This window comes from Liolophura sinensis, chromosome 3, assembly GCF_032854445.1.
Source record: "Liolophura sinensis isolate JHLJ2023 chromosome 3, CUHK_Ljap_v2, whole genome shotgun sequence".
NCBI classification, from domain to species: domain Eukaryota; kingdom Metazoa; phylum Mollusca; class Polyplacophora; order Chitonida; family Chitonidae; genus Liolophura; species Liolophura sinensis.
Genome location: NC_088297.1, coordinates 1,178,639 through 1,193,491, shown reverse-complemented (window position 1 = coordinate 1,193,491; position 14,853 = coordinate 1,178,639).

Genomic DNA, 14,853 nt, shown 5'->3' with positions numbered 1-14,853 from the left:
AAGGTGTGCAATATGAAAGACATTGTCAGTCACGTCACACACAAACCTTAGTATTTATTGGTGGAATAGCTTGCTTTTTTATGAGCACACATCACACTAGCAAATGCCATAAGAAAACCTTCCACTTCACAGTTGAATATCCAGGGAGAATTTGAACTACCTACTCAGTAGAATGAAATGCTCTCATTAGAAGCTTAAAAGTGAATTCCATATGTATAGTCTTCTTAATACTGACATAGTTAATGAGGATAAATTTATTTTTTTTTTTACAAAACAGAGACACGAATACATCTGAATGTGAATCCTGCATAATTCGTCTACACTATACAGTGACATGGATACATTTATTTATTTATTTATTTGATTGGTGCTTTACGCCGTACTCAAATAAATTTTACTTATACGACGGCGGCCAGCATTATGGTGGGTGGAAACCGGGCAGAACCCGGGGAAAAACCACAACCATCCGCAGGCTGCTGACAGACCTTCCCACGTACGGCCAGCATGAGCTGGACGTGAACTCAGAGCGACCGCATTGGTGAGAGGCTCCGGGGACATTACGCTGAGGTAGCGCGCTAATTAACTGAGCCACGAAGGCCACGGATACCATGGATACATCTGAATAATGAGTGTGAATTCTACATAATTTGTCTACACTACATAGTGACATGAATACATCTGAATACTTAGTGTAAATCCTGCTGAATTCGCCTACACAAATATAGTGTCATGGATATACATGTATATCAATACCTAATGTGAATCCTGCATCATTCTTCCTCACTATGTAGTGACAGGAATACATGTGAATACTTAGTCTGGTTCCTGCTGAATTCGCCTAAACAATATAAGGGCGTGAATACATCTTAATTCTTAATGGGAATAGCGCTAAATTCGTCTACACAATAAAGTAATATGGATATACGCGTAAGTAAATACTTAGTGTGAATCCTGCTGATTTTCGTCTACACAAAAAAATAAAAGTAACATGAATACTGCTGAATGCCCAGTTTGAATCCTACTTAATGCGACTACTCATCTCCACAGTGGTGTAAACATAACATTTCTTTACCCACAGTCTCTCTGATTTATTTTGTCTACACAGTGCTGTCAACATAACATTACTTTGACCATAGTCTGTCTGCTTTATTTTCTACACACAATAGTGTCAACATATCATTTAATTACCTAGAGCCTAATTTATTTCTTTACCCAGGATCTGTTTGACTTATTTTGTCTACACATTGGTGTCAACATAAACATTTCATTACCCAGAGCCTGTCTGATTGATTTTCTCTACACAGTGCTGTCAACATAACATTTTATTACCTTAAGTAGGCTTTTATGGACTTACTTGTATAGACAGTCGTGTCCATATAACATTTGGTTACCTAGAGTCTGTCTGATTTCTTTTCTCTACACAGTGCGGTCAACATAACATTTAATTACCTTAAGTACGTTTTTATGGACTGTGTATACACAGCCGCCTCCATAAAGCATTTGCTCACCTAGAGTCTGTCTGATTTATTTTGTCGATACAGTGGTGTAAACATAACGTTGTTTTATTGTCATTTTACTACCTTAAGTACGCTTTTATGCATACACAGCCGTGTATATATAACATTTGGTCATCTTTCATTCCGATTCATTTCGTCTAGTCAAGAGTGTACAAAAACGAATAATCATTCCCTGGTTCATGTCTTGAATTGTACACTTTCAGGGCATGCTCGAATTCCTTTCGCGAAATCACGCCGTCATTGTTGGAATCCATCTTGGCGAAGGTAGAGCGGATGAATTCCTCACTTTTTACTCCTTGCATCGTGTAGTACTCCCGCCACTCCGCGAAACTAATTGTGCCGTCTTTGTCTATGTCCATAATGTCAAAAAAAGCCATTGTAGCAGTTGGTATAAACTCTCTGAGGTACCAATCCTGTTTACTGACAATAGTTTGAGCCTTAACCCAGTCATCCTGACTCACTGATGCCTCGTCTTTGAGTCTGCCAAGGACTTCGAGGATGGAGTCCCAGTGTTTTTTGTAAGCTCGCGCTAAAACAAAGGCGTGTTCCACTTTTCCTGCACGTAGAAGCTGGACAGGATACTCAATGACTTCAGCAAACGTCAACTTGCCGGTTTGACTGAAGTTCATGAACTTGAAAAGCACCGTCCACGTCTTTTGTGTATACATCTCCAAATCCATCTGGAAAATGTAAGAAAGAAAGAAATGATACCAAATGAAAAATGATAAAAAATATGTTGTTATCATAAGCAGAATGTTATTATTATAAGGATCTACTGGTTAGCGCGCAAGCGCACCGTAATGACCCAGAAGTCTCTCACCGACGCGGTCTTTGTGAGTTCAAGTCCAGCTCATGCTGGCTTCCTCTCCGACCGTAGGTGGGAAGGTTAGACAGCAGCCTGCGGATGGCCGTGGGTTTCCTCCGGGCTTTGCCCGGTTTCCTCCCACCATAATGCTGGCAGCCGTCGTATAAGTGAAATATTCTTGAGTTCGGCCTAGGTCTGACAGCAACCTGCGGGTGGTTGTGGGTTTCCCCCGGGCTGTGCCCGATTCCCTCCCACCATAATGCTGGCAACAGCCGTGGCATCAGTGAAATATTCTTGGGTGCGTCGTAAAACACCAATCAAATAAATAAATAAATAAATACAGTCTCTTTCTTTAAGCTTATATTTAAAAGTCTGTAAAATCAGTCCAATTTGCATAACAACAAAAGCTCTACACGTCTAATACAAGAACACCAGGAAGTCATTGCCTCGGCTGACGCCATTGTTCGGAATGCCACTTGATTTTGAACAACAATGAAGTGTAATGAACTCTTGGTGTTGAAACTAGGCTTATGTGGTTTGACAATGTTAATTAGAAAAAAAATCACTGCATTTCCCTATGGTATAGTACAGACATACAAAATATCAAAGTTAGAACATGTGTTGTTACGTTTCACTAAAGAAAGGCAATTTTGGAAGTGAGTGTGATTTTACAGACAGCTGAATATAAACAACTGTCTGGAAAAAAACGACTATAGTACCAATACCAATGCACTCAGAATAAATCTAATTTCAAACAGATAATATGATCAATTGAACAGAAATGGTGTTATCTCAGTGATGATAGAATGTATTTTGTTATTGCAGCTAATTATTTTGTTAAATATAACGCCTAATTTAGCATAACGATTTTGTTAGACTAACAGTATGTATTGTTAAATATTAGACAATATTGTGTCATAGTAGCAAACAAACTCTAACATCTCTCAGACAAGAGACTTTTTGTTAAATTCAACCGGCTAATTTTCTTAATGTATTGTTGGTCAGTGGTAATTGCAACACCACACCTGGGATTGGACAAGCTGTTAAGAGATCTAAGAGTAGAGCTACTGCAAGATCTGTCTTTAAATATCCAATAAGGCACGGACAGACAACCACAAACTCCATCTCACTAGGGATTAGAAACAGGCTGACAGAGGTAGTACTACAGCAAGAAATGTGTCAGAATGTTACATAAGACACAGACAGATAACCACAAACTGAATCTCACCAGGGATTGCACACACGATGCTAGAGGTAGAGCTACAGCAAGATCTGTGTGAGAGTGTTACATAAGACATAGACAGATAACTGCATGCCACATCTCACTAGGCACCGGGCACACGATGCTAAACGTAGAGCTACAGCATTATCTGTGTAAGAATTTTATTGAAGACACATACTGACCTCAACAAACCGAATCTCACGTGGGACTGGACACACAATGCTAGAAGTAGAGCCAGAGCAAAATTTGTGTGAGAATGTTACACAAGACATAGACAGACAGAAACAAACTGTTTCTCACTAGGGACTGGACGCAAGATGCTAGGCTTAGAGCTACAGCAAGATATGTGTGAGAATGTTACATAAGACATAGGCAGACAACTACATGCTACATCTCACCAGGGACTGGACACAAGGTGCTAGAGGGAGAGAGGTAGAGGTAGATGTAAAATGCTACATAAGACATTGACAGATAACGACAAACTGAATCTTACCAGGGACTGGACGTACCGCTAGAGGTAGCACTGCATCAAAATCTCTGTGAGGATGCTACGTAAGACATAGGCAGACATCCACACGCTACCTCTCATCAGGGACTGGACACACAATTCTAGATATAGAGCTACAGTAAGGTCTGTGTGATAATGTTACATAAGACATAGACAGACAACCACAAGCTACGTCTCATCAGGGACTGGACACACCATTCTAGAAGTAGAGCAAGAGCGAAAGCTCTGAGAGAATGTTACATCAGACATAGACAGACATCCAGATGCTGCGTCTCACCAGGCACTGGACACACAGTGGTAGAAGTAGAGTTACAGCAATATCTGTGTGAGAATGTTACATAGGACATATACAGAAAACCACAAACTATAGCTCATCAGAAAATGGACACGATGCTAGAGGTAAGGCTACAGCAAGATCTGTGCGAGAATGTTCCATAAGACACCAAATTCTGTCTCCGTAATTGTGACCATCCTATCACAGAATCCATTCACAGGAAATCCATAAACTTTTAATAAAATAACCAAATCTGTCTCGAAGCCAACTGCATATTTTATTTAACTATAAAGCCATTTCGGGGACTCAAATTCGGCAGAGGGGCCTCTCGCGCCGAGGGGGCTAGCACGACAGAGCAGCTCAACGACCCAGAAGCCTCCCGTCAATGCAGCCGCTGTGAGTCACACTGGCTTCCTCTCAAGCCGTGCAAGGAAATTTCTATCAGCAACTTGCGGATGGTCGTAGGTTTCCCCCTGACCTTGTCCGGTCTCAGGTCACCACAATGATGGCCGCGTAAAAGAAATTCCCTTCAGTGAGGCGTAAAACACCAATCAAATAAATAAATAAATCGAATTCGACATACATTTTTGAGGAAGGCAATCACATACAATCTGTGCCTAAACACTTGACATAACAGGCGGAATACACAATGTAGCCGCCCTTCAGCAAAATCAAATCGATTAATAGAATCCCGTGGGCCATCGTGCTCTTGTGGTTATGGTCGATATTTGAAGTAAATATAATCACAAATAGTTACCTAACATTTCTGACAGGTTATATTGTAGGGTTGGCCTTCCATTATCTTCAGCGGTAAAAACAGTTCGAACTCGAAACTCTCTCATCAAGCTTGTGAAGTAAAACATCCTAGTTTGTTCCGAGCCATAGATGTACATGTAATATGAGAGGAATACAACGTCATTTTCGTATCCAAAAATGGCATTCTCGTTTGCGTCACTTTCTTAGTGAGGGAGAATTTATTTTGAATTTGTATTTATGTTGTGTTTATCAATTGTCAGTCATATGGCGAGGAGGGGTCATTAGGTATACGAACGCCACCAAAGTACCACTCCAAGGACACTATACGTGGCCAGTTGTACTCACACCGGGCCGACCAATCATGTTCACTTGCTCTCACCTCTCTTTAAAGTATTTGGTATGAGACGCAACGGGTTTGACCCTAGGTTTCCCGAGTTTAAAGCGCACTTTCTATCCAATACGCCACATAATCACCTCTGACGAACTTATTAATTCCTAAAAAATCAAGATTTTGATTTCCATGACAACCATAGCATTTCAGTTCCCGATTACTTAAGGTGATCTAAGGTTACGTTTGATGAAACTGACAGGGAAGTGTCACAGGATAGCTTTTTCATTTAAATACTGTGGCAACGGGTTTTACACTAAGTTTCCCGAGTTTAAAGCGGACGCTCTATCCAATACGCCACATAACCGGTTTGGATCTTTACTAATCTCCTGTGAAGAACTTATAAGTTCCTAAAAATCCAAGATTAAGATTTTCTTGACAACCATTAGTATAGCATTTAAGTTCCCGATTACATGAGCTGAAGTAACGTTGCGTTTGATGAAACTGACAGGGAACTGTCACAAGACAGGTTTTTTTTTTGTTCAAAGCCTGTGGCAACGATTTCTAAAAAAAACACAAAAAAAACTGTAGTGAATGAGATTGATAAGAAGGCAATCTTTTAAACAGCCAGTCCCTTTTCTATTGCAATGCATAGTGCCAGTTCACGTGTAGATAAGACAGGTCAATTCTGACCGGGTAATATGTTCACTTCCTCTTTGGCTTCTTTTCTGGGGATACCGAATAATTTATTCAAACAAAATTAACCAGGCATTCAAAGTTTCTTGTCAGTCTTTAAGATGTCACTTCTGCATGTACACCTTGCCATAATTACCCAACAAAAAAAGCAAGTCTTTTTATTTAGTCGTCTTATAGTTGTGTTATAAACACGTATAAAGTGAATCTGAATGAATACGTCTTCTTTGTGAATCTGATTAATATTGTCAGCTCAATATTGTCCTGAATAAAAACCGTAAAACTTAAAGTCAATTTGATGGATTTTTACTACTTATCAAAGCCATAAATACACTTTTGGTTTAAATACTCAAAGTGGATCTGATTATTACTGCCGTCTAGATTTAAGGACGTTTCTTGTTTGGGTCGGCCCAAATGTGCCAGACGAACATCCCAGAGCCTTTTGAAGATTCTTGCTATTTTGCAGGCACCTTTCTTTCCTTGTAACAGATCGATACACCATGAATTTTGAACCCGTCAACAGGCCTGAACCGCTTAGGCTTAAGAAGTCCCTTTCACTTTTGTTTCAAATACGCATCCATATCCATCTTGGATTAGCGCCGAACTACTTTCGCACTGGTTGACCCCTGGCTGGGTTAGCTTTGTCTCCCAAAACGGGAATTTGCATGCAGTGCTGACCTACTTACATGAACATGCGCTTAACTGTCCCTGAAACGGCGGAAAAGGTTTAATTTTCTACACTGCCTCCATGCCCTTATCAAATGCAAGCTGTTAAAAATAATTATTTGCGTCGTCTTCTTGTGCCGTCTGCTTGGTAATTTTTTGACTCCGCATACAGCTGTCATTTCAGGCCAGAGTTACCCTTCAAACCATCTACACATTAGGTGTTATCGCCATTTTACCTCGGCATAAACTCCAGGAGAATAACTCCCAACAGTGCGTGATATAAATGTCTGCCAATGAGAAAATACATAATTCTGACTTCCATAATGAAGACAATGGCAAGAAAATCTTACCCTGTCGCTTAACAATCCATAGCCCAGTGATAGTAAAACTTCGTGTATCAGACTCCTTCATACATATATATAGCAGGTCACATCAAAAAATATTGCAAGCATCAACAATTAATCTATCTCTTTTCATAGTACCGATATGCAGGAAAAAACATAGCCACATCATTCAAAATGCATCATTCGCAAGCAGCCTTCCACTGCAAGCATAGCACTATCCAACCAACCCATTATATTCAAAGAAATGGACGCATGTGTCCCATCCAGTACTTCTCCTTGGCAAACCCATGCATTTTTATTTACAAAATTTCACACAGTGAAAATACTTTCACAGAGACCTGATTGCCCACTGGCATAACACTAAAGGCAACTGTAATGGACAGTTACCTAAATATGTTAAAAATGTCCTTCTTTCTGCGGTCCGTGTGTTCACTTCTGAGTTCAGTCTGTCTGCTGTTCTCGGTGTTCTGGTCTCTGGACTTACTCCTGGAGACGCTGTTCTCTGGCCATGGTTTTAATCATTCAGTTCATTTTTTTGTTTAGTGACAAGTAAGTCTGCTTCCTGTGTCACAGGTACACGAAGTGGTAATAAGTCCTTTACAATGAAAAAAGCATTCAGTGGATCAATAAAAAGGATATAAAATCAGTATTCGTCTTCCACATTATTTCGTGCACACATTGTACACAGTCTCATAGTTCTTGCCAAACTAAAAATATAACTCGGTCTTGTTTATATTTTCAATTGATGGGATGGAGTTCTTAATCTAGGCATTGAAATTCTACGGTAATATTTGTTGATTAAGCAAAATCTGTCTGAAACCAGAGTTCATATTTCATATATATTTATATAATATATTATTATAATATACTTTATATTTTACTATAAAGTAGCAATTTCAGTGATTCAAAGTCGACAGAAATCTCTCGGTTATAGGAACCATATACAGCCTGTGTTTAAGCCCATTGCATAACAGGCTGAGCTATACAACTAGAATGCGGCTACACTTCACCAAAGCCATACTGGTTAAAAGCGAGCCGTGTGCTCTCGTGGTGTGCGTTGAAACAGAATTTCGTGGGTCAGCCGACAACAAAAATAGACGTTACTAAAAAAGTAAATAAAGGACCAAATTAGAACGGAACCATGAAAAGACAAGCAGTCAGTAGTTTCTATTTCTGTCAGTATAATGTGGACGAGGTTGACTTCAGAAGCTGTTCCCATAATAACTGCAGTGATGTGTTGTAAAAGGTCTCTTATAACCTTCTGAAGATTGTACATTTTGAGCTCGTCCATTCTTGTCCATCTTCACCTAACAGCGTTTTGTGAATTTTTTTCAGACGCTCATGTTTTTGTAAATTTAACAAAAAATAATTGCCTAACATTTCTGACAGGTCACATTGTACTGTAAGACTTCTTTTAACTTCAGATGTAAAAGAGTTCGAACTCGAAACTCTCCCATTAGGTTTGTAAAGTAAAACATCCTTGTAAAGATTGTTTCTTACAGAAAATCAATGAGGGTCTGAGGCCTTATCAGTTTTCATTTACATGGTGAGGAGGAGTGATTACGTATACTGGAGCCAATGGAGTATCATGCAAAGGACACCAGACGTGACAGCCCACCTAGTCAAATGGTACTGACACCGGGGCAAACAGGCGTGTCCTTGCTCTAGCCTCTAAGTACTGAGCGTCAAACAAAGCGGGAACGAGTAGCATTTTTTAGGTATTTGGTATGACACGACTCGGGTTTGACCTGAGGACTTCAGACTTTGAAGCGGCCGCTTTATCCATTTCTTCTCGTATGAGCTGATTTCCATAACAACCAAAAATGTAGCATTTTAATTGCTGATGACGTGAATTAATGTAACGTTACGGTTGATGAAACGGACAGGGATCTCTGCCACTACAGTTTTTCCAATCAAATTCTGTTTCTTAATTTTCTTAAGAAAAAAACTGAAGGCGAAGGAGATTTAGCGGAAGCCACCATTTAAACAGTTTATCCGTTTTCACAAAAAAACAACATGACATTTACCGGACAGTTCGTACAAGTTTCTATGACAACTCACCAATCGATGTACAAATAGGAAATGTCAATTTTGACGAGGAACAACATGTATATTCTGAACTTCATTAGTACACAATTCTTTTTTGAATACCGAATATTTTATTTACCCAGAATTAACCAAAAAAATAACAGTTTTTTTCTTTCCAATCTTTGTTGAATCTTCTTAGTAGTGTCACGGATTCAGGTGAATCTAATTACTACAGTGCCCACTCAGCAATGTCCTGTATACAACTGTCCAGCTCATAGGAATCTCACTGATTTCTACTTCTTAGCAGAGCCATAAATACAACTTCGTTCTAAATACCCAAAAGTAAATCTGATTGATTGCATCTTCCCAGTTGTTACGGACAACGTGAGTATGTAACTACATCAGCAGCTGAATACCCAAAATGAATCTGACTGCTTCCATCTTCTCCGTTGTTAAGGGCAACGTACGTATATAACTGGTATACTATATGGGCAAATGAAAACTCATTTTGAATCTGATTTAGATAGATTTTCTAATTCAATACTGAACCTGGTTAATATTGTCTGCCGATTAGTGTCAATGTTATAGCTGGACTTATACTCAAATTCAGTACAATCCATTTTGTCTAATCTTGGGTGAAAAGAAATGAGTAATCATTGTCCGGGTCGTGTTTGCCATACATTTTGATAGCATAATCAAATTCCTGTCGGGGAGATGAAACCGTCGCTGTTTGTATCCATCTTGGTGAAAGTAGAGCGGATAAACTCTTCGTCCTTCATCCCGTGTCCCTTGTAGTGATCTCGCCACTCCACAAGGCTAATTAGGTTGTCATGGTTCTCGTCCATTATGTCAAACCAAGCGGCTGAGAGAGCTGGTATAGCTTCGTTATGGTACCAATCCTGCTGGCTCATAGTGCACTGGCCTTTTATCCAGTCTTCTAGATTGATGGATGTTTCTCCCTTGGGTCGGCCCGAATATTCCAGATTGCCGTCCCAGAATCTTTTGAAGAGTGTCGCTATTCGACAGGCATCTTCCACCTTTCCCTCCCGTAACAGATGACATGGATACTCCATGAAATCCGAAATCGTCAACAGGTCCGAGCCGCTTATGTTGAAGAACTTATAAGTCCCGTCCACTTTCGTTTGATATATGTATCCGGCTCCATCTTCAACTAGTGCAGAAACTAGACTAAAACAAAAAAGAAACAACAACATGAGAAATAGATGACGATGGCAATGGTTATCAGAATGACCAATATCAGAATGCCTTCTTCTATATTGAAAAGGCCGCCTTATATGTAATTATATAGGAAAATGGATATACTATAATTACAAATAGTGTATATATAGTTTACATTAAAATTTGCTGGCATTTTAGGCTACAGTGTATTTTTCTAAAGATCAACAGCTGTATTCTGACTGTAAATTTGCAGTCAATGAGGCATCATTACATAGTCAGGATATCATGATATTCAGCATCCAAAGTGCTGCAAAGATACAAACCCTTACACGGTGTAAGTCACAGCTAGAATGCGTGTACGTTACATGCATTTCCACGGTAAGCGAGCACTGCAAGAAATACATCAAATATCTATATTTCTACAGTTAGTGTAATTTCCTTTGAGACTATAATATGCCTCTATATATCAAAATTACGAATATAGAAATCTTCCCGGGGAACACTCAAGTCTGTAGGCCGCAATTAGATCCTAAATGTTAACATCATGCCGTTGGGAAATGTATCTTCTAAGTGAATGAGGAGTAGCCACTCGTTTTTAACGTGGTTGCCCAGAATTGGGCAAACTCTTTTCTGAACCTTACCACAAGCGTTTCAACTGTGTTGTGTGATATCTCCCTATACTTTGAACTGCACCTTCGACTTGGATAAGGAGTCAACACCGACTGAGATTTAATAAATGGCGCATTTAGATTTGCTAGGAATATTTTTGGAGAAATTGACCAATCCACAGGTACGCCTCAAAAATTATTTCTGGTCAATTCGGAAGCCGGGTAAATATATCTCAGTGAGGTCACACATCTTGTTCCACCATCAGCACCTAACCGTGTTGATTACAACATTTAGGAAGTCATCGAGCTAAATAGAGAATGTAACTAATGCCTGTATCTGCAAAAATCCAAGCAAAATAGAAAAATAAATGGTGTATTTTGATTGTGAAAATTTTCTGAAAACCTGCAGATCTAGAACTCTGTTTATTTAGATAAAAATAGATGCATGGTTCACAAATGTTGTAACATGACGACGGAGATAAAAGCTTTTTTGAATGGGCGGCCGAAAACTAGCGTGCATGCATATAAAAGAACATTAAAACTATATTAACACAGGGTTGATTCCCCATTGGCTCAACATAGGGATATGGCGTAATGCGAGATAGGGCAACGATCTTGCGCCGGTGGGGACACACGTCTCTGGGACACGCAGGACAAACGGGACACACGGGACCGGGGTACATGCAGAATCCTCGGCTCCATCTGAGCGTTGCTTCTTGTTAGCAATACGTGATCGTTTGTTTGTACTGTGCGTATCAGTTTTCTCCATCCAGATAACTTACCACTTACGTCGTTAAGAAAAAAAATGAAATAAATGCACTCAGTTTTATGCGTGGTCGAGTGGTTGTAGCATGTGGGCGCAGCTCAATGAGTCAGGAGCGTTCAGTCACCCGTGGGAAGATCTGCCAGCAATCTGTGGATGGTCGTGGGTTTACTCCTACCGACATGCTTGCCGCCCTTGTATAAACGAAGTGTTTTTGAGAGTGGCGTAAAACACCAGTAAAATGAATAGATAAATACATATGGGTGAGAGGCTCCTGGGTGACTGCGCCGCGCTGGCACGCTAACCACGTTGGACACGGACTCCCCTTTGAATGTAATAAGGGAAGAATGTGATGTCCTGGTCGTATCAAGAAACCTTCTTTGTCTCATTTTTATTTTTTATTTATTTTGTGCTTAATTTACATAACACTTCCTAATAATGTGAAAGGAAAGTGTGCATAGCGCCGTTTTCGACATGGTTCAGATGTGCTTGCGTATGACACTGCATGAGTAAAGGAAATAATAGTCTGTGTTTTGTGTATGTATGCTTGTACAGTGTATGCTTGGGATTTTACGTCATAACAATTTTTCAGTCATATGACGACAAAGAGTCATAAGTGCAGACGTTTGACCCGATTGACATACACCATCAAGTACACATCACGGCACGTGTTTCCTAGTAAGCTTTCTGATTGGCTGTTGGCAAATCTCAGTTCAAATCACGCTAGCCTCGTTTTCGCGAACAGGTCAGCTATTGAAGGCTCAAGGCTTTGAAGATTCCCTCACTAACACGGCTGTACAGCGTACAGCTGTCGGTATCGTCGTTATCAGATTCATCCACGCATGATATAACATCTGTCTATAAAACTAAGATAAATCTGTGCAAATCAATGCAGTGAATCTTAAAGTTATATCGAAAAGTAGAATTTAATTTACTTTCAAACAAACAGGTAGATTCTTTGAAGGTGAGTTTGGATAGCATTGCTGTATCGGCAAACGGGATACGGAATAGCGGCCATTTTCGAAATTATTCCCAAGTTAAAAAAGGAAAAATTGCCTCAAGTACAAAGGCGTGGGGTTGTCATGGTTGTGTTGCCCGTCATGTTTACGTAGGTGTACGCATCCATCACGAGTGCCAAACCCAACAGAAGGGATTCTCTCACTGCAAACACGAGACGCACATCTGCCTAGAAAATGTTGCACTCAACGAAATGGCTGTAAATTGAGCACGAAGGTAATCAGTATTGGACCGTGTGCTGTTGGAACAAGGGAGGTAACATTTATGTGCTGTGCGTATACATGTATACTGCGTGTCTTGATTGGATCAGTGCTGCATCGAATCACACCTAAGACTTTAAAAGAGGTAGTTGTAACTTCCTCGCATGACGTTCAGTATGAAGGGGATAGTCCAACGACCCGTTGACCCCCTATCAGTATAATGGCTCGGGCGGGTCGGCTTACTTTGCCTTCGGTAAGTGAAGCAGCATTAGATAAAACAGTGGTGGAAATCCGTCCTGCAACAAGGAGGCACATTACATGCCCTCCAAGGATTCCTTTGTCGTCATGTGACTAAAAACTGTTAAATACGACGTTAAACCCCAGTACTCACTCACTAACTCTAAATAAATTATATCAGATGACTTTATATATAACAAACGCCTTGGAAGAAAAAATGCCTCTCTAATCTTATGGCATGGAAAATGCCTCTTTTTTTTAATTGCTTTCGGCTATAATGTAATGGTTCGACTTGTATAGTTGTCAAATCTACAGATAGCATAAATATTTCTGTAGAGTCTTCGTGATGTTTTTGTACAAGCAGGGCTAACTGGTGGCTGTCGGACTGGAAGGGAGATCCCGTTAGTGATCTCCAACGTCCGGGCTCCTATACAATGTAAGTTGCTATTTTCAAGGGAGACTATCGACTTTTTTTTTTCTTTTTTGGAGTAAATCGTTTAAAGAGGAGGCTAACAATAACTAGAAGACTTTTCGTACGGTTGGCCGAACACAGACTACGTGATCACGAAGCTAACACTAAATGTAATATGAGAAGAATATGATGTCCTTGTCATATCCAGAAACGCCACATGCTCTTCACCTTATTTTTATTTATTTTGTACTTCCTAATAATTTGAAAGGAAATTGCACATATACTCGTTTCCGATAATGGTTCAGATATGTTTGCGTATGGTACGGCATGAGTAAAGGGAAATAATGGTCCATATTTTGTGTATGTGTGCTTCTACAGTGCATGCTTGGGAGTGAGAATTTTTCAGTCATATGACGACGAAGGAAACCTTAGGGTGCACGTACGGGTAATGTGCCTCCTTGGTGCAGGACGGATTTCCGCCGCTCTTTTATTTAGTGCTGCTTCACTAAGACGACTTACCGAAAGCAAGTAAGTGGCCCCGCCCGATCCATTATACTGATACGGGTCAGCCAGTCGTTGCACTATCCCCTTTATGCTGAACGCCAAACAAGGAAGTTACAACTTCCTCTTTTAAAGTCTTAGGTGTGACTCAATCAAGAATTGATCCTGGATCTACCGGTCCCGAAGCAGACGCTCTACCAACTGTGCTATCTGGGCCAGGCCGGCATGCTTGGGATTTAATATTACAGCAATTCCTCGGACATGTGATTAAGAAGCGTCATAAGTTTAGACGCATAACTCAATTGACACGTACGGGCAAGTGCACATCACGGCCTTTGTTTCCCAGGTGGCTTTCTGACCGGCTGTTGGCAAATCTTGATTCAAATGATCATAGCCTCTTTTTTGCAAACTAGTCAGCTATTTATGGACCCAAGGCCATGGGGGAATCCCTCACTGACACGGCCGTTCTATCGATATCATCGCTATAAGAGTCATTCACTCGTGACATAACATCTGTCCTTAAAACTAGGACAAATTTGAGCAAATCACTGCAAATAATCTTAAAGTAATATTGAAACGTTGAGTTTAATTTGTTTTGAACCAAATGGGCTGATTGTTTGAGGTGTGTTTTAATAACCGTGCTGCATCGGCCAACGGGATGCGGGAAATCATTCATTTTCGAAATTAACCCCAGTCTGGAGAATGAAAAGCTGCCTCTATTACAAAGGCATGGAGTTGTCATGGTTGTGTTGCCCTTCATGTTTACGTAGGCCTGATTGTCAATTACATTTGTCA